The following is a 25,118-nucleotide window of genomic DNA, read 5'->3' as shown; positions in this document are numbered from 1 at the left end:
AAGAATCACTAAGGAACAAACATTTTGTTTTCTTTCCATGAATTGACTTTTTCATTCATGCTGCACCATTATTCATGCTGCAGTCTTTGAATTTTAAATATCCATTCATCAATGATTACTCCATTCAAGAATAGAACACTTGAATTGTAACAGACTTGTCTCTTCAATCAGAAGTTGAATAACTTCATCTCTCTGAATGAATGAGACTCAGAAGTATGCATAATGGTACTTCCATGATTACCGCTCTAGTGGCCTAAGTGGTTAAAGCATCCACCTTCGATGGGGAAGGTCGTAGGTTTGAAACCCGTCCAAGTCATACCAAAGACTTAATGAAAATGGTACTAGCAGCTGCCTTACTTGACACTCATCATTAAGAGGTTAGTATTAGGATTGATCGGCCTGGTGTCAGGATAATGTGACTGGGTGGGACATCATGGTACATGTCTGCGGCATGATGTCCCAGTGCTAGACATCACTATAAACTGCCACACTGCAGACATTGTAGTGATATGACATGAAAAATGTTTAAGGTGCATTGAAAATCCAAATCACACACACACACATTGATTGGTTACTTTTTGGCAAATGAGGGTCTGTCTCCTCATCAAAGCAAGGTGTTGACAATAACACTCCATGACGTTTTACCCATCACTGAAACTTTCACATTTAATTTTTAATTGTTTTTCTTAATTAAAAAATTAGAATAAAGACATTGAGTTCAATAGAAATAAACTATAGTTTACGCTGTTATTAATTGTTGTGTGTGTGTATGTGTGATTTTTAGAAATTACATGAATAAGGCATAAGGTATGCCTAGGATATTAACTAGAATATCATCGAACAGGTCTCGTACTCGGATCTTGTCATCTCTAAGGCAAAATATATTTTATACATACACAGTTTTCATAAATCTTGATATACATGTATATGGTATATTATAGTAAAATTTGTAGGTTTTCCATAAATTTTAACACAAACTGTATATTTTACCTAGTTTACACAAATACTGCCTGAATACATTTGCTGATATGCTTATTGTGCTCAAAAAGCGCCTGAAGGCAACACTTCTCGGCCAGACTCACTTTTTTTAAGGTTACTTCCTCTAGTACTCTCCTCCTCTTAGCAATCTTTGACATGGTTTCACCAAAATAATTGCCTCCATGAATCCTACCAATTCCCATGAAATAGAAGAAAAAAAATTGATTGCACATATTTTTCCAAATCTAAATAACATGTCAGTTAATATAATATTTGATGTCCCTGTATGTTCATTCATAACTCTTGATATTGTTGTAACTAGGCTGTCAATAGCACAAAATATTATTTTTCAGATTGTACGAGAAAATCTTGTTTGAAAAAAATTGATGAAACCACCAAAGTTTTATATTTAAATAACCTCCACAGTACTGGTCATGGGTTTGAAGCCCGTCCAAGTCATGCCAGGATGTCAGGATAATGTGACTGGGTGGGACATGATGCCACATGTCTGTGGTACGATGCCCCAGTGCTAGACATCATTGTAAACTGCCACACTGCAGACATCATAGCGATATGACTGGAAAATTGTTTAAGTCACGTTAAAAATCCAAATCCACACACACACGCACACGTTGGTCTATTCTGTCTAAACATATTTTAACAAAAGAAAAATATCATATTTTGATAGTAAATGAATTACTTTGTTATCATAATGTTCATATTGTATCAACTTGTAAAACAGTCATTCTTTCTACAGGTAGAAACTGGTATATGTTAACTTTTAGTTTGTATGACATAATTGGCAATCACATGCAATACCGGTAATATTACACAATTTCTGTGGTATTATATTACCACTCTGGTGGCCTTAGTGGTTAGAACATCTGCCTCGGATGTAGCAGGTCACAGATTTGAACCCCAGCTGAGGCATACCAAAGACTTAAACAAATGGTACTTGCAGCTGCCTCGTTTGGCACTCGGCATTAAGAGGTTAGTGTCAGAACTTTTTCAGCCTGGTGTCAGGATAATGTGACTGGATGGGAAATGATTCTAAATGTCTATGGCATGATGGCCAATTGCTAGATATCAGTACAAACTGCCATGCAGCAGACATGACTAAAATTGTTAATGCTGCATTAAAAGTCCAAAAACATAAAATGTACAGTATTTGTCATCATGTTATTTGTCATAAATTGACAAGTGGGCACAAATTTCCAAACACTCTCAGCTGACATTAATATTTCAGTGTCAACCCTAAATTTTTAGGGTTTCTTTGGTAATCTTTTTCTGTCTGTCTGTCTGTCAGCAATTTGTGTCTACAAGATAACTTGAAAGGTAATTGTTGGATTTAGCTAAATTTGGGAGTGCTGCTTTATGTTGGTAATACCTCACATAGATGTTGATTTAGAACCTTCTCCTTCATCATTTGTGACCCTTATTTCCTATCGCTGTAACTTTATTTTCCAAAGAATAAATTTCACAAGGATTGTTGGACTTGAATCAAATTTGGTATGTCGCTCTATCTTGATGAGACCATAACTGAGTTCAATTTCCAGCATCCTATGACATTTTCATGCGTTATTGCCCCTGTTTGACCTTCACCTTGGTTTACACAAAATAGGTTTATCAAGGTTTCCTTGATTTCCAATATCTAACAACATCATTTAGATTAGTGATATCCTGGTTCACCTATCCTCTTAATTTTGGTTTCAAGCAGATTTGATGTTTGACTTTATTTATACTGACCTTGAATAGTTTGATTTTGAACTTACCATAACTTGGGCAGCAAAGTTCACCAGAATTTGTAAACATGTATATGGTATTCAGTGACAACAACTATGGTCGTTAATCAAAGCAGTTCCAAATTCTACCTTTCCCTGAATCTACTAGTGAAGCTTAATGTACAGCTAATAACTATTTATATGTAAGAAAAAATTCCTACCAAGTTAAGCTAAGATGTGGAGATTTATTTTTAACTGGAGCTGTTGAGAACTTGTATGAATTTACTTTCTTCCATTTCATAGTTATGGCCCCTGATTGCATGTTCAACACTAAACTGAAATTTTGGGTCGTGGTGACTTGTCTCATCTTCCAGAATGGGGCAGAGTTAAGGAAGATATTGAAAAGTGAGTGTATAGCAGGGCAGCATTAGGGAAGATAGGGAGAAGTGAGTGTTTAGCAGGGCAGTGATAGGGAAGATAGGGAGAAGTGAGTGTTTAGCAGGGCAGTGTTAGGGAAGATAGGGAGAAGTGAGTGTTTAGCAGGGCAGTGTTAGGGAAGATAGGAAGAAGTGAGTGTTTAGCAGGGCAGCGTTAGGAAAGATAGGGAGAAGTGAGTGTTTAGCAGGGCAGCATTAGGGAAGACAAGGAGAAGTGAGTGTTTAGCAGGGCAGCATTAGGAAAGATAGGGAGAAGTGAGTGTTTAGCAGGGCAGCATTAGGGAAGATAGGGAGAAGTGAGTGTTTAGCAGGGCAGTGTTAGGGAAGATAGGGAGAAGTGAGTGTTTAGGAGGGCAGCATTAGGGAAGATAGAGAGAAGTGAGTGTTTAGCAGGGCTGCCTTAGGGAAGAGAGGGAGAAGTGAGTGTTTAGCAGGGATGCCTTAGGGAAGATAGGGAGAAGTGAGTGTTTAGCAGGGCAGCATTAGGGAAGACAAGGAGAAGTGAGTGTTTAGCAATCATAATTCAGGATGTAACTGTCATTTAATTTAATCTTTGAGCCAGATATAAAAAACAATAAAAGTACTAAATAAAACTTTATGAAAATATTCTTTTTTTTCTTTTTTGTAGTTTGAAGCAGTCATTTTATTGTATGTCTTGTTTATACAAAAGACAATATCTTTCAAAATAGGATCGCTCTTCCAACATTTTACAGTGCAAAATACAAAAAAACCATTAATCTTCGCAAGAAATCAGCCTTTAAACCGACACGGAATAGTAAATAACCCTTGATTAAGCAACAAATGTATGGAATTTCACCTGCTTCAAACTTCAAGTGGGAAGTTTGGCAGAAATTTAATAGATTGAAATGTAATTACATATATAATCAATAACATTGATCCAAAAGTTGATCAGAAGCTTGATAATACTTTGTTGAAACTGTCTTACATTGAATTTTTGATAGATTTAAAGGATTTTTTATGAATGCGAGTAGGAAAAAACAAACAGATGAAGACCGATTGAGGAAATTAAACTCAACTGTACTGTCTGTAAGTATTTTGGTGTCAAAGTCCATACCAGTACATTTGAGTTTCCTGTTGTTATAGTAATTTAGATTGAAAGATAAATTTAAAGTGGATTAGTAAGGTTATGTCTTTGGTGACAATAATCATAACTGAATAATACATGTTCGCATTGACCCACAGAGAATGAGAAGCCAGTTAGAAGTCAACAGGTGCATTGTGGTGTATTGTAAACACAGTTGGCTATCTGGTCAGAACCTGGTCATCCCACTAAACAATTCCACCTAGATTGTTTTTTTGCCTTTTCAACTTGAAATTATTTAAAATTTGAAGATAGTAGGTAACATACCATTGCTAAATATCTGTCAGCCTCACTTGGCATACACTTGTCTAATAATTACCTCAGACCAATGAGACTGAACTGTATGCATGGTTCAAGTTATTGTTTTATGTTACATAATGTAATGGCAACTAGATACCATTTATACTGGCTTATAAGGCATGTCAAACTGCAAACAACACTGATCCTGATCTGCCTTAGCATAATGTTCCCGCAGATCAGGGTCTGTATTGTTTGTTCTGTTTACTCACGTCAAACTGCACAGATCCAGATCTGCCAGTGCATTATGCGACAACAGATCTGGAGCTGTGCAGTCAGCAGTTGGAAATGACTTACAAGTGAGTGTGTATGGTCACTTAACATAATGTGAGACCACATTTGTGACCTATTCCCACCAACTGGTTTAGCTTTGGTTTTGTGAGGTTTATCACATTAACCCCTGGAGCTTTTTGTCATTTTTGCCTGAAAATCGAGTAGGAAACACATTTTGAAAGCTATTTCTGAATAAACTCGAAAACACCAAATCCCCAGGCATCTATCAATAACACACTGCCTAGTTGTGTTAGAAACATTGTTTTTCATTGGCTATTTGACTTGCACATGAGCAGAAGGGTAAAAGTTGGAGTTCTTTTCTTTCTTTTTTCTTTCTTATTTTTTATTTTTTTTTTGCTAAACAGAGCCATTATTTTTGTATGGAGACCACTCTTTATTCCAAATACCCATCTTATCCTACTTTCTGCAAAGGCTCATCTGTCTGTTTGCAGTTTTGTACCAGTTTGCCTTAGATCTGAGACCAAAAAGTCTAAAATCTGGACACAAAATTGGATTCCGACCACGGGCGAATTTTGGGTTTAAAAAAGTCTGGATCAAAAAGTGAGGTTTTTCTATCTGTATTTTGTAGTGCAACTAAATATTCCAGATTATTTGGTATCATTGTAGAGCTACATCTGTCTACCTTTCTATAATACCACCCACTTTAGTGTATCATGCATGACCATGACACTACAGAGCTCAGCAGTAGGCTACTACCTCCTGCCCCATAAAGTCGTCGCTAGGGATTAATGTGTTAAGGCCATATTTCAGCTCATGAAAGGCTTATACATGGCAACATTGGCAGTGAGTGTATTTTGGTGGATGAGGAAACTGGAAAGAACCAGTGAACAACAGAGTTAATTGCAAGCTCTCTGGCATACCCACATTGATGAAGCTTAACCTTGAATTCATGTGAATGCAGGTGAGTAGCGGAAGTGATCCATAACGGCAAGCGCTTTAGAGCACTTAGTTATCCGCCATCACCCCTCCTCCAACCGGACTAAAAGATATGAAATATATTGTACAGTTTACATGAAATTTTTAAGAAAATAATGGATTTATTTTGATTTGAAGAGGATTGTCTTTTAGCATACATGTAAAATTATCTATGTGCATTGCAAAAGATGCTTGTGCAGATGAGTTTGGGTGGCGTTTAGAATAAATCTCGGAAGGATTCATGGAAAAAACATTTCTGAGACTGTTTTTGCCTTCATTAGAGAAGTATATAAAATAAAAACAGAAAACATTCTCTGAATTAGACAAAATCACCCATCAGACTTTCTTGTTTTGTGTTGTATATGGCATGTATTCAGGTAAAGCTGATAATAATTTTAAAAAAAACAAAAAAAACCCACTTGTCTCATTTGTGTCAGATGTGGAGATAGTGTAGGTTTGACATGTTTGAAATTTAAATTTTGACACTTTTTATGTCAGTGTCATTTTCTATAAAGAGGAACATAAAGTAGTATACATTCTTTGGCCCATTAATTTCCACTCATTAATTTATGAAGGACTTCATTGATTCAAACCTAGTTTAGTTTGGTTTATTTTATTTCTTGATCAAAATTTGAGTCCATTTTTTTATATTTACCGTGTATGTTCTGGCGTCTGTGTTCTTAGGTGATACTCATAATTGATCTTTAATTATGGAACATGTATTAAATTATCAGCCTGAGTCAGTAATAGGTTAAATGTGTAAATTTTGTGTACCTTGGCAGAGTGGAAGTAATTTTGATTTAAATGTATTAGTCATCACCAATTAATTTGAATGCCAATAAAGTTAATGTAATATGAATCATTAAAGTCAAAGCATCCATTTAATAAGATTGACAGATTCAGTCTCGAAAAGTACTTTAATTTAATTGGTTGCTTTAAAAAAATTACCTAAATTTTATTGGTTAACTTGAAAAGTGCTTGAATTCGATTGGTTACCTTGAAAAAAGTTTGATTACTTTGAAAATTGCTTGAATTGGAGGATGACTCGAAAAAAATACTGGAAAAGTACTTGAAAATGATCAATAACCTTAAAAAGTTTAGGAGTTCAAGAAGAAATGCATTTCATAGGAAAACATTAATTTCTGAGGCAAAAAAATATATCTGTGCTTCTGGTCGGCCAACCATACCTGTTTTTGTTGCCAACCCATTGTTCTCTCTAGCTTAAAATAATATATTAAAAAATTCCTAAAATTGAAATTAATTTGTGCATCTAATTGATTTACACATGTAAATGAGCCAGTTTTGGCCAGCACTTGAAGCTTTTAGTACATTATATATACTAATCACTGTAATATATATATATATATATATATATATATATATATATATATATATATATATATATATATATATATATATATATATATATATATATAAAAACCAGTGCAAATAGGAAACACATGGGGGTCGGGCTGATATAAATATCAAGACAAAATAAATGTCGAGAAAGTCAGAAAATCTATATTTCTGGAATTGTACATCAATTTTGGGTTGCTTTCTTATTCTGGCTGGATTGCTTACGTGTTTATTAATCCTCCAGCTGGTTAGGGATTTTAAGTGTCTCATAATGTTAAAATGATTGAGCTTTAAGAGAGATAAATAAGAAAAGGAAGCAGTTGGACATTTTACTTACAGGTTTGGAACTAGTTGATGGGTGGGGTATTTTGCAGACACAAACTTGCAATGTGAGACAAGGTCTTAATCATAAGGACTTGAATCGATGCATGTGTTTTTAGTTAATTAATCCTTGCAAAATATGCTGCTTAATTTGAGCTCATATTGAAAGTACAGTAGGATGGAAATACATTTTCAAGTGTAATTGCCGTAAAGCTAGTTATTATATGCTTTTTTTTTCTCCATTAACTTTACATTGTCAGAATCGTTAAGTATTTTACAATATTGCTCACCTTCATATTGCATTCACATGCATAAAGGAACTACTTTCTATTGCAAGCAGACAAAGGATGCCGATGCCAGCACTTTTGATTTGTAAACAAATCATATACACTCACATAGTAGTGCTTTTACGTTTTGGTTGATTAAATTTGTTGCTGAATGAAGTAAAGCAGATGTTTTGTGGACTGCCACATACCAGCAGCTTTGGCACATTCCGCATTAACTTTTTTGATACAATGTTTCGGATTTAGGCTAGCTATACAGTAGATGCAAGAAAGGGTCCTTACAAATAACATACAAGTGACAAGGTATAAACTGTCTTCTTTAGCTAGTAATAAGAATGGCCAAAAAATACACTTACAGCTTTACATCCTGAATTTCCACAAAATGTACTTTCTTAGTTCTGCAAATCCGAATTACTTGAGCCATGTCATAGGTTCTTAATCTTGATTACACATATCGCAATAGTACTGTAATTTTGAATATAAATACAATTTCATCCTCCTTACTGCACTCAGAATGAAATAAGCATTACATTCCATAGTGTCTTTTTGATAATTGCAAATGAAAGACTTCATATTTTTCCCCACATTATGATTTCAGACATTCAATGACAGAAACAAAAACACATTTGCAGATGTCAACACCCTTCTCCCTCGCTTCTTCAGTCTGATGTATTTCGTGTGGAATTGTCATAAATCCAGTCCATAGTCACGAAACTTCATAGAATCGAAAAAAAAGTACCAAAGTCTATTCATTCCAGATAAAATGGAAAAGTTGTTGCAATGCACATTCATTCACAATACGACTCCAAATTTCAATTTTAACTCGACACACCATTTTCTTTCGAAAGTTATGTCAAGCATGCGACTTTGTTCAAATTTATCTGGTCAGAGTTATCTGCGCAGTAATAATGTTTTGGTTTTTTTTAATGATGAATCTGCACTTGTGTATTTAGTTTGGAATACGGCATACATTCAGATACATTGTTTCTTGTAGTGTATTTTCTTAGTATAATTAAGCATTAGATAGAATAAGAAAATGAGCATATAATAAAAAGGTTACTGCATTTTGTCGGATGGATATACTGCACTCCCAAGGTTGTGCAGTATTTACATTCGAAAAACTCAATCGTATTTTCCCATACAAATGCAGTAACCTATAATTATGATAATGGAAGATCAAATGTTAAAGAAGGAACTACCATATATACTCGTTTATAAGTCCAGTCAAACCACAAACAACAAAGATTCTGTTCTGCCATAGCATAATGCACATGCAGATCAAGGTCTGTGTTTGTTCTGCTGATTACTCCTAACCAAATGCAGATTCACTGCACATTATCTGATGCTAGATCTGGGTCTATGCAGTTTGCAGTTGGACTCGACTTACAAGCGAGTATATGGTACGTGTTTGTTTTACATGGTGAATGTCCATGGTGCCATTTAAAATACTGTTGTATATACTATCTTTTAAGTCAAATCCAACTGTATGGACCCAGAATTTCCATAGCATAGTGTGTCAGCAAATCAGAGTCTTGGCAATTTGTTAGAAATAATCAGTAAAATAAACAGCATAGACCCTGATCTGCCAGTGCATTATGTGACAGCAGATTAGTCTATTGTTTGCAGTTGGATTTGACTTGTAAATGAGCAAATAGGATATGTCATCTGACCCTGGACATCCAATGTCCTGATCATGGGCAGAATAAGGATACTTATGGTCAAGTCCACAGGCTGCATTACACTATCATTACCATGCCTATGATCCAAAGGATGTGAATCTTGAATCCTGCCAGGTCAGTTGCCATGGTTTGTTTGGCTCTGAAATGACACTTTGCTCCAATTACCTCAGCACAGCACACCTTTTTATGTGTTGATGTACTGTTGTTATACACCAGTTATGACTAATCACTGAATGGTTGGCAGATATTACCAAAACACCAGTCAGCACTAATCATTGAATGGTCTGCAGATTATACCACAACACCAATCCAGTAATGAATGAATAATCTGCAAATATTACCTGAACACGAATTAACAGTAATCAATGAATGGTCTGCAAATATTACCAAATCACCAATTACCAGTAATCAGTGAATGGGCTGCAAATATTACCAAAACACAAACCACCAGTAATCAATGAAGGCGCTGCAAATATTACAACAATAATTACCAAGAATCATGATTGGTCTGTAAATATTATCAAAACACCAATCACCAGTAGTCAGTGAATGGTTTGCAAAATATTACCTAAGTACCAGTTACCAGTAATCAATTAATTGTCTGCAGATATTACAAAAACACCATTAACTAGTCATCATTGAATGGTCTGCAAATATTACCAAAACACCAATCACCAGGAATCATGAATGGTCTGTAAATACTATCAAAACACAAACCACCAGTTTAAATCAATGAATGGTCTGCAAATATTACCCAAACACCAATTACAAGTAATCAGTGAATGGTCTGCAAATATTACCTAAACACCAATCATCATTGATCAATGAATGGTCTGCAAATATTACCCAAACACCAATTACCAGTAATCAGTGAATGGTCTGTAAATAATACCAAAAAAACAATTACCAGCAATCAAGATTGGTCTGCAAATATTACCACAACACCAGTTACCAGGAATCATTATTGGTCTGTAAATAGTATAAAAACACCAATCACCAGTAATCAGAGAATGGTTTGCATATGTTATCTAAACTAGTTTCCAGTAATCAATTAATTGTCTGCAAATATTACAAAAACACCATTAACCAGTCTTCAGAGAATGGTCTGCAAATATTACCAAAACACCAATCACCAGTAATCAGTGAATGGTCTGCAAATATTACCAAAACACCAGTCACCAATAATCAGTGGTCTGCAAATATTATCAAAGCACCAATTACCATTAATCAGTGAATGGTCTGCAAATAATACCAAAACACCAGTCACCAGAAATAGTAATTGGTCTGCAAATATTACCAAATCTAATGAATACCCTTGAAACAGCATGTTGTATTGGACCCTTTGCCATATATACACATGCACAAAATAGTATTGTTTCGAATCATGCTGTTATTTAGATATTTGGCTTAGTAGTAGACAATTTGCCTTTAAAGAAATCCACAGTAGAATTGACTTCTTAAAAATTCTTTCATACTTTTTCCTTCAATAAATATGGTACAGATAACTTTATTATTTGCCACAATACGTTCACTTGACGTCATATGGAAACATTCTCTGGTATGATAATGTAAAATGTTCTGCATTTATGCTTTAATCAAAGTTGGGCTGGAGTGAGGACATATTAACTTACTATCAAGTTTTAAAAAATATACATGTATACATACAAATATCCCCACCAGTTAATGTGGCTCAAATATACAGGTGGCACCAGGTAAAAAAAGTCCTCTATTCCATCCCTATCACAGTCATTATAGTCTCCCAAATGAGTCTAACATGTTCCTGTTATCCCTCATTTACAATGTTTGCTGGTAGCACATTTGTAATGATACATGACAGATAGTAATTTATTGGCCATCAATTGCCTGTAATATTGAGCCTGTGGAAAGAAATACTTCTTTTTAATTGGTTGTATTACAGTATTTGTTGGGAGATTCTAAAGGACTTGCCTGTATCCTATGTACTTGGAGAGCTTTGTGTCTGTGGCTTGTTGATTTTTTGTATTTAGATTGTAATATTGTGCAACTCTCTGAACTGATGATTTATTCTGCCCTAATCAAGGTGAGATCACACCTTTATCTACCTGTCAAAATTCGCTTTAATGATGGCTGTTATTTCTTCTTGCACAATAGTTTAAAAAATGGATGTGCAGACATTAGCCATGGGCTGACAGGTAAATGGTTTACACCAGTCACTAAATTTAACTTAAAAAATAAATAACAGGGTCTCAAAGGCCAACCAACCACCCCTATATAATACCTATGGCCTGGCCCAGCACCAGGTAAAAATTCTTGGTTCTGTATTGACATGGGACATTCCAAAAGTTTGACCGCCTTTTGGTGATCGATCACAGCACATTACTCATACTCCCAAACATAACAGGCTGACCGTAGGTAGATCAAAGGGAATTAAGGCATTACTTTGTCTCCAGTATCACTTATCATTCCAAGTCAGTGTTAGAAACTCAGTGCGACTCATTTTGATCGCTGGCATTTTGCCTTATCATCATGTTGTACACTCTTACAGTATAAACTTGGATGTGAAATTTTCAGAGTTTAGTTGGACATGTATGAACTACATGTGAGGGGACCATGTTGAAACATTGAGGAACATGTTCTTTGTAGAAGGTGATCGCATGTGACGTCTTGCACACTGGAGATACACACCAGAACTTAAGTGTTTTATGTTCATATAGCTGTATTGCATCATAATTGTTTCTCTTTCATTTGAATCCCACTGAAAAAGAATTGTGTCATTTCATCACATTTTTTTTTATAGATTTACTTTTATGACCATGTTTAGTGATGATGGAATTTTAATGGTCAGGTAATTCTGATCCAACTTTGTACAGACACTGGTTTGATTTTTAAAAAGAAAAAATGCTTAACAGAGATCACACAAAATAAGCTTGATCACTTTTTTGTGGATTATGAGATGAAAGGAATGTTAATTTGGACCATCATTGCAAAGACATGTCTGTCAACAGAAATGAATAACCACTGCATGAAACATGACATTGCTTCAAGTTATCTTCTCTTCATTAAGAAAAGATCATTTGAGGACAGCAGTGTGATATTTGGAGTGAACTAAAGTTTATATTGTGTGTCATAGTGTGAGGTCATCAGCAAAAGATCTTTTCCTAAAAGAGATGACACCTCCTGGACATGGCTCATTGGTTACCTTATCATGATTGTCATCAGGTGCAGAACAAAACCTAATTAACTTTCTGGACATTATTCAACTGTGCTGAAAGGGACAACACAGATACCAATCTCCCTCTCATTTTTTATGTGTCTGACTTAAGGTTTATGGAAATTTAACTGCAGTTTTAAACAATATCTTTTAAAGAAAATCAGTGCTTTGTGACGTTGTGAAAGTGTTATGAAAATAGGAAGGTTATGCGATTTGGCAGTAATGTGATTGAAGAGAATTCATTGGCACCATGGATGGCTTGTGCTACCTTTTGAAGTTTAAACCCCTGTCAGTACTGTATACTACCGTCACATGTCCACAGAAGAGAATTAGACAGGTATGGTAATTTTCTTCATTTTCATGTTTATTCGTTTTTGCACTTTTGCAAGAAAATATATATATTCACCTTACAACATTTTTGCCTTTACTTAAATTCATGGAATAACATCTTTATCATTACTTATATTTGCGTAATACATCCATGGAATAACTTATTCATCATTGCACAGATTCATGGGATAACATTTTTATCCATTGCCAAAATTCACAGAATAAAATTTTCATCATTACTTGAACACATGGAATAAGATATTCATCATTACTTAATTTCATGGAATAACATTTTCATTATTACTTAATTTCATGGAATAACATTTTCTGTGTTACTTAAATTCATGAAATAATATTTTCATCATTACTTAAACTCATGAGATAACATTTTCCTCGTTACCATAAATTCATGGAATCACAATTTCACCATTACTTAATTTCACCACTCCGGTGGCCTAGTGGTTAGAGTGTCCGCCTCGGAAAGCAGGAGGTCGTGGGTTCAATCCCCAGCTGAGTCATACCAAGGACTTACAAAAAATGGTACTAACAACTACCTCGCTTGGCACTCAGCATTAAGAGGTTAGTGTTAGGACTGGTCGGCCTGGTGTCAGGATAATGTGACTGGGTGGGTGGGTGGGACATCATGCTACATGTTTGCAGCATGATGGTCCAATGCTAGACATCACTATAAACTGCCACAATGCAGACATCATAGCGATAGGACTGAAATTTTTTTAAAGCTACGTTAACAAATCCTAATCATACACACACACACACACACACACACACACACACACACACACACACACTTAATTTCATGAAATAACATTTTCATCATTACTTAAATTCATTTATGTGTCTGCTAGGTTTCATTTTCCTGTTGCCTTATGGACAGAATCTTATTCGTTAAGTCTCACAATTGATGGTTTGGTGCAAGAACAAAATCCATAATGACTGGTCCTCCTACAAATACAAATATATACATCATATTCCTAGTATAAATTTTTCCGAGTACCAGTCTGAAACTTGTACATGTAACAAAGCAATAACACTGCTAAAATGATAACATTGATTAAATAAGTAGGGATCAAAATCTAGCTTTTGTAAAGGTGTTAGCCGTTTTGATAGTAATGGTGGTAGAATCTTGTAAACTTTACCACTTTGTACAGAAACATTTCTTACAAGATTAGGTTCACTAAGTTTATTTTTGCATTTCTCTTGCCAGATTAAATAAACATAAACCCATTATTGTGATTGTATTTTATCTCCTAGTGGCTGTTTTTTTTATATGGCCCTAGTGTTTTTCAGTTGATATATTATAAGAAACAAATAGAGAAAATGTATGGTAATTAGTTGAATGATCGTGATTGGAAGTTTCTTTGAAAAACAATACAATGGTGACACGTCTTTAGAGTTAATATTCACGTTTGTACAGAGATGTGTTCTTTACATGACAGATTTACTTTAAATGGAGATTGGAAATGAGCATGAAAGTAGAAAAGGGTTTATATGACATTTTTAAAGTATTCAGTCTTGAGTAGCCCAACAAAGCTATTTTCATTTGATAAGTTTTCAAAGTTAGCGTGAAACATGTTCTTAACATATATGTACTATAGAGTGTTGTTGCCTGTTCCATATATACTCACTTATAAATTGGATCCAAGTAAAAACATAAACCCTGATCTGCCATTGCATAATGTGCCAACAGATCAGGATCTGTGTTCAACTGATTACTGACCTATGAAAAAAAACAACTGCATAGACCCAGATCTGCTGGCACATTGTGCAACAGCAGATGCTAGTCTATGCAATTTGCTATTGGATCTGTCTAATAAGTAAGTTTATGTGGTATTCTTCTTCCCAGGAACCACCAGGGTAATTTTGTTTGTGAGAAATATATCAAGAGTAGAAGTCTTTGTGGTGTTTATGTTCCTGACCTCTTCAGAGTTCAGTCTTGGAAGGTGCATATTTTTAATAGCTACATACGGTAGTGAAATCACTGTAATAATCAGGCTCTACTTTATGGCAAACAACACTCATGAAGGAGATTAATTACCAAGAACTGAGAGTTCAGAGGAGAGAATCTTCCAGATTAATGTTTTCCTTTATAGTGATTGTTAAATTTTCCCATCTGTGTTCTAAATACAATAGGTAACCAGTTTTGCACTGAAAATTTCCTTGGGTGAATACCTCCATCTAATGGATGACTGCTTTAAAAATGGGACTATGTTTTAGGGAGCCCTTTGTTTACTATGTTTAGATCAATTACAGGTATCACCTTTACAAAAGGATATTTGTCCAAAGAAGGCCAAGTTATCATATCCTTCAAGTTAACTTTTTAGACAGGTTTCACTTTATGATAGAAGAAGTTGGACTTCCTTGACACGTTTCACTGTATAATAGAAAGAAGTTGGACTTCATAGATGGGTTTCACTGTATGATAGAAGAAGTTGTTTCACTGTATGATTGAAAGAAGTTGGCCTTTATAGACAGATTTCACTGTATGATGGAAAGAAGTTAAAGTTATAGACAGGTAATTCACTGTAGAAAGAAGTTGGACTTTATAGACACATTTCACTGTATGATAGAAATGAGAGAATGGTTATCGTCATGGTGGGACTGATTATCATCATGATGGGACTGTTGCGTCACTAATAAATGGCAAATATACAAATAATCTTCAGGCAGGCATTGGTCAGTGATAATGTAAGAGTGGAATGATTTTCAAAAATTATGGTCTACAGTTTTTTGTTTTTGTCCTTGGAAAAAAAGTATACACAGTGCAAGTGCTTGATTAAAGTCTGATTTTCATAATTAGACCATTCCCAGCTTGTACAAATATCTAGAGTAATTGCTTGATGATTACAGTCCAGTCTTGATGATAAGACCTATTTCTAACTTGTACAAATACATAGTATAATTGCTTAAAGATTAAATTCAGTCTAAATGACAAAACCATTCCAAACTTGTTCAAATATGTGTAATTGCTTGATGATTACAGTCCAGTCTTGATGGTAAGACCTACTTCTAACTTGTTACAAATACATAGTGTAATTGCTTAAAGATTAAAGTCAGTCTTAATGACAAAACTATTCCCAATTTGTACAATTATGTGTTATTGCTTGATGATTACAGACCATTCTTGCTGCTAAAACATATTCCCTACTTGTACAAATATATAGTGTAATTGTTTGATGATTAAATCCGATCTTCATGAGACCATTTCAAACTTGTACAGATATATATTGCAATTGCTTGATGATTAAATCCAGTATTCATAAGACCATTTCAGACTTGTGCAGATATATAGTGCAATTGCTTGATGATTACAGTCCATTCTTGCTAATAAAACCTATTCCCAACTTTTTGTACAAATATATAGTGTAATTGCTTGATGATTAAATCCAATGTTAATGACAAAACCATTCCCAACTTATACAAATGCATTGTGTAATTGCTTGATAACTAGTCTTTCTTGATGATCAGACTGTTTCTGTCTGGTACAAATGTGTAGTGTAATTGCTTAATGATTAAATCCAGTCTTGATGAAAAGACTAATCCCAGCTTGTACATATACATTGTGTGATTGTTTGATGATTACAGTCAAGTCTTGATGAGAAAACCATTCCCATCTTGTACAAATGCATAGTGTAATTGCCACATGATTATAGTCAAGTCTTGATGATAAAACCATTCCCATCTTGTACAAATGCAGTGTAATTGCCACATGATTATAGTCAAGTCTTGATGATAAAACTGTTCCCATCTTGTACAAATGCTTAGTGTAATTGCCACATGATTACAGCCAAGCCTTGATGATAAAACCATTCCCATCTTGTACAAATGCATAGTGTAATTGCCACATGATTATAGTCAAGTCTTGATGATAAAACCGTTCCATCTTGTACAAATGCATAGTGTAATTGCCACATGATTACAGCCAAGCCTTGATGATAAAACTGTTCCCATCTTGAACAAATGCATAGTGTAATTGCCACATGATCACAGTCAAGTCTTGATGATAAAACTGTTCCCATCTTAAACAAACACATAGTGTAATTGCCACATGATTACAGCCAAGCCTTGATGATAAAACTGTTCCCATCTTGAACAAATGCATAGTGTAATTGCCACATGATTACAGTCAAGTCTTGATGATAAAACCGTTCCCATCTTGTACAAATGCAGTGTAATTGCCACATGATTATAGTCAAGTCTTGATGATAAAACCGTTCCCATCTTGAACAAATGCTTAGTGTAATTGCCACATGATTATAGTCAAGTCTTGATGATAAAACCATTCCCATCTTGTACAAATGCTTAGTGTAATTGCCACATGATTATAGTCAAGCCTTGATGATAAAACTGTTCCCATCTTGAACAAATGCATAGTGTAATTGCCACATGATTACAGTCAAGTCTTGATGATAAAACCGTTCCCATCTTGTACAAATGCAGTGTAATTGCCACATGATTATAGTCAAGTCTTGATGATAAAACCGTTCCCATCTTGAACAAATGCTTAGTGTAATTGCCACATGATTATAGTCAAGTCTTGATAAAACCATTCCCATCTTGTACAAATGCTTAGTGTAATTGCCACATGATTATAGTCAAGTCTTGATGATAAAACCGTTCCATCTTGTACAAATGCTTAGTGTAATTGCCACATGATTACAGTCAAGTCTTGATGATAAAACCATTTCCATCTTGTACAAATGCATAGTGTAATTGCCACATGATTACAGTCAAGCCTTGATGCGAAAACCGTTCTATCTTGTACAAATGCATAGTGTAATTGCCACATGATTACAGTCAAGTCTTGATGATAAAACTGTTCCCATCTTGAACAAATGCATAGTGTAATTGCCACATGATTACAGTCAAGCCGTGATGATAAAACCGTTCCCATCTTGAACAAATGCATAGTATAATTGCCACATGATTATAGTCAAGTCTTGATGATAAAACCGTTCCATCTTGTACAAATGCTTAGTGTAATTGCCACATGATTACAGTCAAGCCTTGATGTGAAAACCGTTCTATCTTGTACAAATGCATAGTGTAATTGCCACATGATTACAGTCAAGCCGTATTGATAAAACCGTTCCCATCTTAAACGCATAGTATAACTGCCACATGATTATAGTCAAGTCTTGATGATAAAACCATTTCCATCTTATACAAATGCATGGTGTAATTGCCACATGATAATAGTCATCTAGATTATTTGCCCTTTCCCAATTTGTGCAAACTGTTGATTGACAAAACTGAATGTATGAAAAGCTTTTCCAGGGTAAGATTGAAAAACTGTACAATGCATGCTCAGTGGGCTTACTGTAAGAAAGATACAAGTAAGTGTTTTCAGTTAGTGGTATGTATTGTCAAGTATATGACTTTTACCATATGAGTAAACTTTATTTTAATGTGAATTTGATGGGATAATGCTATTTATATAACAAACCAAATTAGCCTTTTATTTTAGGATTGTATATTTTTACCTTTTATTTTGTTTTGTAATGCTTCATATATACATATATTTGGATCTCTTAAGATTAATTTACAGTTCTTCATTTGTCAATTTATTTTATGTTTAATTCGCAAATTAGAATAGTATTATACATACATACATACATATACACACACACACACACATACATACATACATACATACATACATAGTGAGAAAGCTTGCCAGTAGCTTCTTGTGGGTCGGTGGTTCTTCCAGGGTTTTCCTCCACCATTAATACTGGCCGCTATGTATAGCCTATCATGTGCTGAAAAAATGGCGTTAAACCCTATAACAACAACAACAACATACATACTGGTTTGCTTAATGACAGATTTCAGCACATCATAGGCTACACTTGATGGCCAGCATATTTTGACCGAGAAAAAATCCTGTAAGACCCACTGACACGTGGAAAGATTTCTCACATGCCCACATTGGTCAAGCTGAGATTCAAACCAATGTGGTGACCAGTGAGATGAATGTCTGAGTGATCTTTAAAGGCTAATGCCCATGACAACTCGGCCACCACCATGGACCCCATTTTTTCATTGAAGAAGGTCATTTAATGCGTCTCTGAAAAGATATACTGTGATTAACCTTTTTAGCGAAATAATTTAATGGTAAATAAAACCAGGTATGGCTGAACTAATATATTAAGCTTATAAGTTTAATTAAGAACTCCGGTCCAACTTTTAAAAAATAGTTTTATAGACAGTACATGCTCTTTTTCCAAGGTAAACATGGGAGTTCACCAAACTATATTGTCTTCACATCCATGGTGACTATTATATCTTATGAAGGAAAACCTTGAGAAGAACCACCGACACAAGGGAAGCTACTGGTAAGCTTTCTCACATAACCACATTAACCAAGCCCAAGACTCGAACCCACATCAAGAGAAGTGAGATGGCAGTGATCAGTAAATGTGACAACTCTGCCACCCTGTAACCCCTTTCCATTCTTGCCAGTAAATACTGTAGGTAGTGTATAGACGTTACAAGTGTCTAGCAAAGAGAATTGGGTTGGCAGTCTGTGCTGAAATTAAAAGATGATTCCTTCTGCCAGAAGGAAGATAGAATCAGTATCGATCCTTTGTTGCTTGCTGTCTTCACAATGAAAATAACAAATTTAATATTATCACCACATTCAAGTGTTACGATAATAATAATAAAGTGACTTTTTATTTTCAATAAGTTACATTAGCTGTTATCTATTTTTGTCACAAAGAACAGTTCTGTCCATCGGCACTGAGGTAAATTGCCTTCCACATGGTTATTAGAATCATTCTGTCAGCACCAGGGTTTTAACTCCAGACCCACTGGCTGCGAGTCACATACTCTGTCAACTGAGCTATCCCATTCCTGAAACAAAAGTAAGTTAAATTTTACTCCATAATGATCATGTGGGCGGGCCATAAATGAAGACTTATTTGGAATGAAACAACAGATTATGCAAAATTGTGTGTAAACCTTGTAATGTGGAAAACCTTATTTGTCCATCACTTGACCAAAATTTCTGATTGATTAGCTCTTACGCTCAGCATGGAGGCATGTGTTTCTAAATCCAGTTTGTTTGCATACCACAATATCATAACGGGAAATTAGTTGACAAAAATGTCAAAATTGGAAGTAAAACTAATATGTTTTTGAGAATGTAGGTTATCAGATCAAAGTCTGAACCAGTTTCTTGTAATAGGCACTCTTGTCACATATTCAGATAGACACTGGAACAATAATCAATATTAAATTCTTTATCACAAACCAAACGTATCAGTTTGACACCCACGTTTCTAAAATCATGTCAAGGAACCTATGTTCGAAGCTCTTCTCAGGAATTTGTACTGACATCTTTATTGTATTTGTTACAAGTTTCCTGATGCTTGAATTGTGTTAACCTTGACCTTGTAAGTGGTTTTATGGCTTTGAATTATGTTGACCTTGACCTTACACATAGCTTCATGTGTTAAGTTATATATTCTTTTCCAATCTTTGTTTTCATGGCATCAGTCCCATATAGGCTGTTAAAATGGAATCTAGGAGATTGTGGAACAGTTGACAAAAGTTTAGGAAGTTGTCCTGCCAATCTGAGCTATGGAACATAGTCCACCAAATCAGAACTAGTGGATTTATTCTGTATACAACTGACTATTATTGCACGGATTTTAAAACAATAACAAAATGCATTACAAAAATTATATCTATGTTATAGCACCTATCCTAATACAGAGAGGAAAGGTTTGTCTTGTTTTATCAACTTCTGACCATTGAGATTCAAGTTTTATAATGTAGACTTGGTTAAGGAACTTGATTGTGATGTGACGGTACCTTCCCCATGAGCTTGAACGTTTGGAAGGAATCTGGTTTATGTAATACAATTTTTACCCACTATTTCATGGATTTTTTTAAAATTATCTTTGTGTTTTGTTTTATATACATTTTACGAAATGTTGGAGCATCTTCACCTTTTGTATTTTCTCTTCTAGTACTTGATGTTTACATTTATTTGGAAGAGTCTATGTTCGTAAAAATTTATGGAATTTTTTTTTATAGATGCATTTTTAACTTGTACCTTTCATCAGTTGAACATATGAATGAACCTGAATTATTCCTTCTCATGATATCATGTTCTAATTTTTAAAAATGCAAGTCATACATCCAATATGGCTGCCATGACAACTGTCTGAAAATTCTTCTTGTCACTACTCCCCCTGAATGGATGATCATTATGACATGGGATTTTCACCAAAAGATTTCTACTTTGTCAGAATTGAAAATGGTGCCAAGCTGGCAATCCAATATGCCCGCAACAGCAGATAATTTGAAAATCTTGGTATTGCTGAAGAACATCCAAGATGCTTTTAACACTCAACTGGTAAAAGGAAGAAATGGTCTTGTCTTGAATTCCTGGAATTTCTTTTCACCCAGTAGAGCATCTGTCCCTTCAATAGACTCTTGCTTTTCTTTCTTCTCTTTTTTTGCTCTGTAAATCTTTTATAATGTTGATTATATGATTACGAAAGTTAACACAGTGTAACTCGACAAATTTGGACATAGCCTCTCTCAATATTAAACACTTCAAGTTCGTGCTAGATTCGAGTCATTCAATATTGATCACTTTCAGAATGCTAATTTTGTTAAATGCGTGCACATCATCAAAGATGAAAAAAGTAGTTAGTGCTCAAAAACCTATCTAAAGTATGCTTAAAAAATGGATGGGGGGGGTGAGGCTCGTTGGTACTTGTGCAGGTTGGCAAAGTTGTAACATATGTAAGCTAGTTTTATCAAACAAAGCTGAAGAGCTTTAGAACATTTTAACCTGTGGGTGCATTTTAATATAGCTAGACATAAGTATTTTCCTGCTGGGACTTGCAAATCTCCCTCAAGTGCCTGGATTGACATTGGAATCCTGCTTTATGAGAAAATTGTAGACCGCGTTGGCCATTTCTGCACACTTGTTTTGATCTCTTTAAAAGTGGGGGACATTTGTTATGTCACAAATGTAGGAGATAGTTTTTTGATGTCAGAAAAGGACATCTCAGATATATGTTAATTTTATTTCAAAATGCGTGTGATTTTAAACTCATTGAAGCCAATTATACTTCTTCAGAAAGGTGAAGAACCTAACTAAATTTCGAGAGAAGTTGACACAAATGTTGGCATTTTACCAATATCCACTCTTAGTAAATATCATTGATCATTGTACATGGTCTAAGTGCTAGAGAAAAATGATAATGTTTTTGCAAAAGATCTGAAAAGTACTTTTACCTAAAAATATGTATCTATGAATTAGCATTGTTAATAATACCTTGAATTATTTTTACATGTACACTCATACCTGCCCTCAGTCATTTGGCTGAATCAGTCACCTTCCTTAAACAGACACCTGTTTATTATTGTAAAAGCAAACCTCTGTCAAGTAACCATTTGTCTGTATTGGTCATTTTTCGTTAATTTTATATAATACGACACTGTTTAACTTTCTGTAAGGTTTGATTATTCTAGAAACTACAGTGTCATATTATATAAAATGACCATAGTTTGATATCTGGCAACCTGAAAAAGGTTTTATAATCTACACACATAACAAGATATCAATTTCTGTTCCACGCTGTTCAGATGTTTTACCAGCTTTCCACACACAAAAAAGCACACAAAACTTGCTAATGGTCATTCTCCCCCCCCCCCCCCACCGACTACAAAGAATGTTGTGTATAAAATTTGCTTCCGGAACACAAAAGATACCATATGTACTCATTTCAAAGTGTAGCACAACTGCAACCAACATAGACCCTGATGAGCTGTTTGCATAATACACTAGCAGATCATAGTGTTGTTTGTTCTATTGATTACTAAATACAGACTGCATAGACCCAGTTCTGCCAGTGCATTTTGCAGATTATAGTGGGACTGAACTTATAAATTAATATGTATGGTATACAGTGTTGATTGATAAACCCAGGTTATTGTTAGCTTGTGTGAAAATTTACCAATATTTGAACTGCAATATTTGCTAAGCTTGCCAAGATAGGATTCCTTTGCACTTGACTCAAAAGAGCTTTTTTTTGTACTGTATATTATATAGCACGTGTTCTGTCTTTCTAAAGTAAATATTCTCCAAATAATTCAAAGCAACAATACCCCTTTGATATGAGACTGCAGGTTTTGGAGCTTCAAATCAGATAAAAGTTTATTCTTTGTTTCCATTTATTGAACATAATATCGTTTGCTAGGGGAAACATTTCACTACATTCTACATGAGAATTATTTATTTCAAATTACACCCTCCAAAGAAAAAAGCAAATTCAGCATTTTATGAATATAGATGCATTGGTTACTGGTGACCCATTTAACAATATAGAACCTGATTGTTATATAGAGAATCGCTTTTTTTCTTTCACTGTATTTGTTGAAATCTACTCAGCACGTATCTGCAAAAGTTGTATTTGACACGGCAGAATTATTGTCACCAGATCACGTCAGATTCTTGAATACCTCAGAATGCCTCACTAGGTTTAGAGAGGTCTCAAATTAGAGCTCCAATCCAGCTGTGCATTTTTCTGGCTTTGACAGGCTTCCAGGGGACTTTTATATGATGAAAACATTTGTCCTGATTAAAGTGAAATGCTTTATGGTTGATCCCTCTAATCTGTTGAGATCATCTCATCTTAATCCTAGTGATTATCCACTGCATAATCCAGCATTTAACGCAGTGCAATGGAGAAGCTTCAGGCTGGTAGCAAGAAGGTTCATACATTTATTTTTCACATACAATAATATTTACGGGGCTGATCACGTTTACATTGAATTTTTTTAAATATATTTTACGTTATATCAGCTGACAGCATAGGTGAACAACTATAAGAAACTTTTTAACTTTTTAAAAAACTTATTTTTTAAATTTACGTTCTAAATTATGATTAATCTTAAGCACCACTGTATGTCTGTTCTAGCAGATCAGGGTCTATCATGTTTCTTTTCCTGATTAGTCCTTATAACTGCATAGACCTAGATCTGCTGGTACCTGTACATTTAATGAGATAGCAGATCTGGTTCTGTGCATTTGTGTGGTTGGACTTGACTTACAAGTAAATATATATGGTATCACCACCCCCACCCCCAACAACAACGAAATTGTTAAAGTTTTATTCCTACTATCTTGGCAGAAAAATAAATTAAATCTTTACTCACTTGCAAGTCAAGTCCAACTGCAAACTGCAAACTGCACAGACACAGATCTTGAGGTGTATTATGCACTGGAAGATCGGGGGTCTGTGGTGTTAGAAGTTGGACTCGATTTTTATATGGGTATGATAAATTTGGGACTTAAATGAAATATCCTATTGTACAAAGAAATGTACGTCTTTAATATTGAATTTCATGAGCTATGTCTCGTTATTGAATATGGTGCATGTTTATTTTTTTTAAATTGCTTACATTTTCATGATGATGTTTGATTTGATCACTCCTCAGCTAAAGCCATAAAATCAAGTACTGTTTACCACTTAAGATAATCTTGGTCACCAAGTTGTTTAACATTTTCTTATAGGCACAATAAGCACCATGATGATTAAGACTTTTCTAGTTTGTTTTGTAGTGTGTCCTTAAATTACCCTGTTGAAATTATTTCTAAAAAAAAATGATTAGTTCCAAACCAGGGAGTAAAATACAAAATTTACTGAAATCTTTTCAAATTCTACAATAGCATGTTAAGCCAGGTTTGCCATGGTATATATTTAATACAATAATGTGCTCTGGTTTTATCAGGTTTACTTGATATCTTGCTAAGAAAGAACAGAGTTGACTTTGGTCTGCTAAATAATGGTAGATAAAGAGGCGTATTTCATGTTTGTATACATTTTAGCTTCATTTTCTTCCTCTTGCATGGTCATATTATCAGATTAAAAAAATTTGAAGATAAATATTGTCTAATTTTTTAAAATAATTTTTAATTTTGAATAGTTCATACTTTTATAACTGTAAAGAAAAAAATAGTCTACTTTGGTTTCGTGGGGTTTAATGCCATTTTCCAGCACATGACAGGCTATACATGGTGGTCAGAGTATTTGATGGAGGCAAGACCCAGGAAGAAACACTTACCCAAGGGAATGTACTGGCAAGCTTTCTCACATACATACATTTGTCAAACCAAGACTCAAACTCACATGGACAGAGAAAGACGTGTAAAGAATCTGTAAAGGCATGT

The 25,118-nt window shown here is 34.6% G+C and overlaps 1 protein-coding gene and 1 long non-coding RNA gene across 3 annotated transcripts in view; one reads left to right on the top strand and one right to left on the bottom strand.

Moving 5' to 3' along the window:
* LOC149797737 (rho GTPase-activating protein 7-like) overlaps positions 1-25,118 on the top strand; it is a 290,132-nt gene that overhangs the window by 89,027 nt on the left and 175,987 nt on the right. The window lies entirely within an intron of this gene.
* Positions 19,544-25,118, bottom strand: part of LOC149797738 (uncharacterized) — a 28,104-nt gene continuing 22,529 nt past the window's right edge. Inside the window, exon 2 of the long non-coding RNA XR_016421873.1 lies at positions 19,544-19,777. This is a non-coding gene — a long non-coding RNA (uncharacterized LOC149797738). The remainder of the gene's footprint in view (positions 19,778-25,118) is intronic.

This window comes from Sinohyriopsis cumingii, chromosome 6, assembly GCF_028554795.1.
Source record: "Sinohyriopsis cumingii isolate HCF-2022 chromosome 6, ASM2855479v2, whole genome shotgun sequence".
In the NCBI taxonomy this organism is placed as follows: domain Eukaryota; kingdom Metazoa; phylum Mollusca; class Bivalvia; order Unionida; family Unionidae; genus Sinohyriopsis; species Sinohyriopsis cumingii.
The sequence above is the reverse complement of the archived record's forward strand: the minus strand, read 5'-3'. Positions and strand labels throughout refer to the sequence as shown.